The following is a 6,686-nucleotide window of genomic DNA, read 5'->3' on the forward strand; positions in this document are numbered from 1 at the left end:
GATTATTTCATTCAATAGATTGTTCATTCCTTTGGTTTGAACCTCTATACCTTCTTCTATCCCAATGACTCTCAAGTATGTTTTTTTTATGACATCCCATATCTCTTGGATGGCTTGCTCGTTATTTCTTGCCATCCTTTCTGCATTGACTATATTCTTTTCGAGTAGATAATCTTTGTCTTCATTATCTGATATTCTGACTTCTATTTGATCTAGTCTATTTGTAATATTCTCATTTGAGTTTTAATTTGGTTTATGGTTTCCTGCATTTCTAGAATTACTGCTTGATTTTTTTTAAAATCTCTATCTCCTGGTAGAGTTCATTCTTTACTATTTGAATTTGCTTATGCAATTCGTTTTCAAAGTATTCTTTCATTGTTTGGACTTGTTGTCTAATGACTTCTCTAAGATTCCATTCCATCTGAGTCAGGTATGCCTTGAGTTCTTTCTCTGTCCATTTTTCTGATGCCTCTAGGTTCTCCTGTAAATTTAAGTTGTCCTGCATTGTTTGTAATCCTTTTTTCCCTTGTTTTTTCATGGTTTTCACGTTACTTTCCAACTCTGTTTAACTGCTGTGTTTCTCTTTTCTCCTATAAATTTGTTTTGGTTTTGTATATCTCTGTGGTCTCTCCTTTGTGGTGGGAGACTATGCCTAGAAATGTTGGGCTTTATTGTACTTTAAAGCTGATTCCTTCAATTCATAAAAGGCTTACGGATTCTGTATGCATATAGTGATTTGTTGTTTGGTCTTAGGACTTTATATTTAGGTTAGGTGCTATGATGGTATGAAGGTTAGTATGTCTTGGCTACTTTGGAAGATTGTTCTACTGAAGGGGGATATTAACAGGCGATTGGATCAGGGTGTTTGGTAATAGCTAGGTATTTAGGAGCCCTATAGACAGCCTCGAACTGATCACCTATTTGCATTTAGACAGTTACATGTAATGGAAGATGTAATGCTTGGGATGAAAGTTGGGGGGAAGGGGAAGGAAGGAGCTCTTAAAAAGAAAGAGGGAGAGAGATATAGATAGAATAGAGGAGAATGGAAAGAACAATAAAACTTGAAAATGGAAAGAAAGAAATAAGGAAAAGCGGAGAAAAAAACTAATAAAATAGAAATTTTTTAAAAAATGAAGTCTTAGAGATTCATTTTCTTCTCTTTCAGTAGGTGGAGCTGTGCCCTCCGAGCCGAGCTTCTGCCCTCTATGTGCCTACAGCAATCCCTGTAATGCGGCTCCTGGGAGTCTCTCAATCCTGTTTGTCCAGAGCCGTTTCTCGTCTCCTGCCCCTCCCCCCTTCCTCCTGTCAGCCAGCTAGATCCCCACTCACTGGAGGTGCTCTCCAGGATCTGATTACACTTGTAGCCCCACTGCGTGCCCTATTTCCCGAATGACTGAGCACTCTCTCTGTCATTCATCCAAGCCCCAGTGCTGTGGAGCGGTGATCTGGGAACCAACAGTGTAATTTTTCCAGACCCCTTTGGTGGGCACGCCCCCGGGAACTGGCGGCTAAGACCTTGGGTGTCCCCGCTGGTGGTAAGGGGAGTTGGGGATCAAGAATCCCCTCTGCTTCCCTCGGCCCCTACAGTCACATCCACACCGCTGGCGGCAGGAGGAGCTGGGGGTCAGGAGTCCCCTCTGCTTCCCTTGGCCCCTACAGTCACCCCCACACTGCTGGCGGTAGGCAGAGTTGGGGGTCGGGAGTCTCCTCTGCTTCCCTCCACCTCTACAGTCATGCCCATGCTGCTGGCGGTAGGGGGAATTGGGGGTCGGGAGTCTTCTCCATTTCCCTCAGCCCGTACTTCATGCCCATGGAGCTCTGGGTTGAGATTTTTGAGTTTTCCCGGCTCTATGTATCTGGTGGGGGTGGGAATCACACACCTGCTAAAGCTGATTCTGCTGGGAAGGAATCCCATAGGCCGAATTCTGGTGACGTCACCTCTCTGCTATGGCGGGCCCCAGGCTCCTTGCTGGAGTGTCCGAAGGGAGGGGTGGCTCTGGCCTGTCTCTGGTCTGACCCAGTCTCGGTTGGTTTTGGTTCCGGTTTGCTGTTTCATGAAGGCTTGGTTAGAGACCTCTTCATAGGGTCCCTAGGATGCGTCTGTTGAAACGCCTCCTACTGTGCTGTTCTCTGCACAGCAGCGGCAGGTGGCGGGTCTGGACCTCCGCACTGCGTGGCAGAGATTCACTCATCAGGGGCAATCTGTCACCTCCAATAATCCTACAAATTCACCAGCAGGTCTCACTTCAGCAGAATTTTGCTAGAAGTTTCTCAGCAGGTAGAATATGAGCATATTAATGCGTCTCTCTGACCCCGTTATTGAGGAGGTACTGAAAGCGCTGCCTCCCTGCCCGCTGCCATGTTCTGCTCCAGGAAATGATTCTTATGTGGTAGTGCCTAACAATAACTATCACAAAGACTTCACATTCTTCCTAGGGACTTACTAGTTTCAGTGCACAATATGGCCAAATACCTACATTGGAAATCAGCTCTGAAAGAAAATGCATGCCAACCAAGAATCCTGTATCCAGCAAAATTAAGTTTAGATGAAGATGAAATAAAAACCTTCCACAATAAACAAAAGTTAAAAGAATTTATAGTTAGAAAACCAGCACTACAAAACATCCTTTGCAAAATATTCCATAAAGATGAAATTAAAAACAATAAAAATCAGCAGAGGGAGGTAGTACCCTAAAGGAAAAACTAATCAAAGAAGAAAATCAAGTCAAGTTAAATAACAAAAATAAACAAATATGGCTGGGAATACATTCCATGTATCAATATTAACCCTGAATGTTAATGGATTAAACTCACCAATCAAAAGACATAAGTTAGCAGAATGGATTAAAAAAAAAAAAAGACTCAACAGTATACTGCCTCCAGGAGAATCATCTGATAAAAAAGACATACACAGACTGAAGGTGAAATGTTGAGAAAAATCATACCACTCACATGGACTGCATAAGCAAGCAGGGGTTTTCATCCTCATATCAAATAAAGTAGACTTCAAGACAAAGTTAATCAAAAGGAATAAAGATGGACATTACATACTGCTCAAGGGAACCATATACCAACAAGACATGATAATCATAAGTATATATGCCTCAAAAATAGTGCAACCATGTTCATCAAACAAATTCTTCTCAAGTTCAAGGGTCCAATTGACTACAACATAATAATCTTGTATGTCTTTAACACCCCTCTTTCACGACTGGATAGATATTCCAAACAAAGGTTCAATAAAAAACTATAGATTTCAATAATACAATCAATAACTTAGACATAACTGACATATATAGAATATTTCAACCTGCATCAAGCGGATACACTTTCTTCTTAGTAGCACATAGATTCTTCTCTAAAATAGACCATATAATATTCCACAAAGCAACTCTTAGCAAATACAAAAAAGTAGAGATACTATCATGCATTTTATCAGATCATAATGGAATGAAATTGGAATACAATGACAAAATTTAAAAAATGAAAATTTATCCATCACCTGGAAACTAAACAATATGCTACTGCATGAATAATTGGTTGCAGAAGACATCAAGGAGGAGATTAAAAACTTTTTAGAGGTAAATGAGGACATAGACACTATATATCAAAATCTCTGGGACTCTATGAAAGCAGTACGAAGAGGAAAATTCATTGGATGGAGTTCATTCCTTAAAAGAAGAAAAAGTCAACAAATAAATGACCTCACATTACTTCTCAAAGCCCTAGAAAAACAAATCAGCAACAAAAGTAATAGAAGGCAAGAAATAATTAAAATTAGAGCTACAATCAATGAAACAAAAAAGAAATAATTGAAAAAAATTAACAAAACAAAAAGTTGATTCTTTGAAAAAATAAATAAAATTGACAGACCCTTAGCTATGCTCACAAAGAGAAAGAGAGAGAAAACTCAAATTACAAGCACACATGATGAAAAAGGTTAATATCACAACAGACACTTTAGAAACACAAAAGATAATTAGAAATTATTCTGAAAACTTATACTCCAATAAAATAGAAGACACTGAAGGCATCGACAAATTTCTTAAATCATACAATTTGCCCAGATTGAATCATGAAGATATACACAATTTAAAGAGACCAATATCAAGTGATGAAACAGAAGATGCCATCAGAAGCTTACCAACCAAGAAAAGCCCAGGACCAAATTGATACAAATCTGAGATCTGTAAGAACTTTAAAGAAGAACTAATACCAGTAGTCTTCAATTTATTTCAGGAAATAGAAAAAAGAGGCAACAATTCCAAACTCATTCTATGAGGCCAATATCATTCTGATCCCAAAATGAGGCAAAGACACATTAAAGACAAAAAATTTTAAACCAATATCTCCAATGAGCATAGTTGCAAAAATTCTCAATAAAATTCTGGCAAATCAAATACAAAAACATATCAAAAATACCATGCACCATGATCAAGTGGCATTAATACCAAGGATGCAAGGTTGCTTCAACATATGAAAAGCAATCAATGTAATCATCACATCAATAGAATCAAAGATAAAAATCATATGATCATCTCAATAGATGCAGAAAAACCATTTGACAAAATACAGCACCTTTATACATGTTCAAAACACTAGAAAAACTAGACATAGCAGGAATATATCTCAATATTGTAAAGGCTACCTACACTAAGCTTCAGGCCAACATCATTCTAAATGAAGAAAAATTAAAGGCATTCCCTCTAAAAACTGGAACAAGACAGGTATGCCTTCTTTCACCACCTCTATTCCACATAGTTCTTGAAACACTGGCAAGAGCAATTAGACAGATAAAAGTAATTAAAATGATATTATAGAAAAAGAAAAACTTAAATTGGCACTGTTTGCTGACAATATGATTCTATACCTAGATGATTCAAAAAGATTGACCACAAAACTTCTAGAACTAGTAAATGAATTTAGCAAAGTGGCAGGATATAAAATCAACACCCATAAATCAAAGGCATTTCTGTATATCAGTGACAAATCCTCTGAGAAGAAAATGAGGAAAACTACCACATTTATAATAACCTCAAAAAAATAAAATACTTGAGAATCAACTTAATGAAAGAGGTGAAAGATCTATAAAATAAAAACTACAGAACCCTAAAGAATGAAATCAAGGAAGACCTTAGAAGATTGAAAGATCTACCTTGCTCTTGGATAGACAGAATTAATATTATCAAAATGGCCATGCTATCAAAAGCAATACACAGATTTAATGCAATTCCAATCAAAATCCTAATGACATTCCTCATGGAAATAGAAAAAGCAATTATTAAATTTATTTTGAAAAATACGAGGCCCAGAATAGCTAAAGCAATCCTTAGCAGAAGAGTGAAGCAGGTGGCATCACTATACCAGACCTTAAAATATACTGCAGAGCAATAGTCTCAAAAACAGCCTGGTATTGGCTCCAAAACACAATGGTAGACTAATGGTACAGAATAAAGAATAAAGGACACAGAGACTAACCCACAAAATTACAATCATCTTATATTAGACAAAGTTTCCAAAAACAGGCATTGGAGAAAAGATAGCCTCTTCAACAAATGGTGCTGGGAAAACTGGAAATCCATATGCAACAAGATGAAATTAAATCTCTATTTCTCATCATTTACAAAACTCAACTCAAAGTGGATCAAGGACCTAGGTATTAAACCAGAGACTCTGTGTCTAATAGAATAAAAATTAGGCCCTAATCTTCATCATGTGGGATTTGGCCCAAATTTTCTTTATAAAACTCCTGTAGCACAGAATTAAAATCAAGAATCAATAAATGGAATGTATTCAAACTAAAAAGGTTCTTCTCAGCAAAAGAAACACTCTGTGGGGTGAACAGAGAGCCTACATTCTAGGAGAAAATGTTTACCTCTCACACATCAGATAGAGCACTAATCTCTAGGGTATGTAAAGAACTCAAAAAGCTAAGCACTAGAAAAAACAAATAACCCAATCAACAAATGGGCCAAGGACCTGAATAGATACTTATCAGAAGAGGATATACAATTAATCAACAAATATATGAAAAAATGTTCATCATCTCTAGCAATTATAGAAATGCAAATCAAAACTACTCTTAAGATATCATCTCACTCCAGTCAGAATGGCAGCTATTATGTATACAAACAATAAGTATTGGCAAGGATGTGGGGGAAAAAGCACACTCATACATTGCTGGTGGGTCTGCAAATTGGTGCAGCCAATTTGGAAAGCAGTATGAAGATTCCTTGTAAATCTGGGAATGAAGCCACCATTTGACCCAGCTGTCCCTCTCCTTGGTCTCTACCCAAAGGACTTAAAAACAGCATACTACAGGGACACAGAAACATCAATGTTTATAGCAGCACAATTCACAATAGTGGAGACAACCTGGGTTCACTTCAGTGGATGAATGGATAAAAAAATGTGGCATATATACACAATGGAATTTTACTCAGCAATAAAAGAGAATAAAATCATGGCATTTGCAGGTAAATGGTAAATGGATGGCATCGGAGAAGACAATGCTAAGTGAAGTTAGCCAATCCCAAAAAAAACAAATGCCAAATGTTTTCTCTGATATAAGGAGGCTAACTCATAGTGGGGTAGGGAATGGAAGCATGGGAGGAATAGATTAATTCTAGATAAGGAAGAGGAGTGGGAGGGAAAGGAACGGAGCAGGGGTCTAGCAAGGATGGTGG

This window comes from Marmota marmota, unplaced genomic scaffold (assembly GCF_001458135.2).
Source record: "Marmota marmota marmota unplaced genomic scaffold, marMar, whole genome shotgun sequence".
Taxonomy (NCBI): Eukaryota; Metazoa; Chordata; class Mammalia; order Rodentia; family Sciuridae; genus Marmota; species Marmota marmota.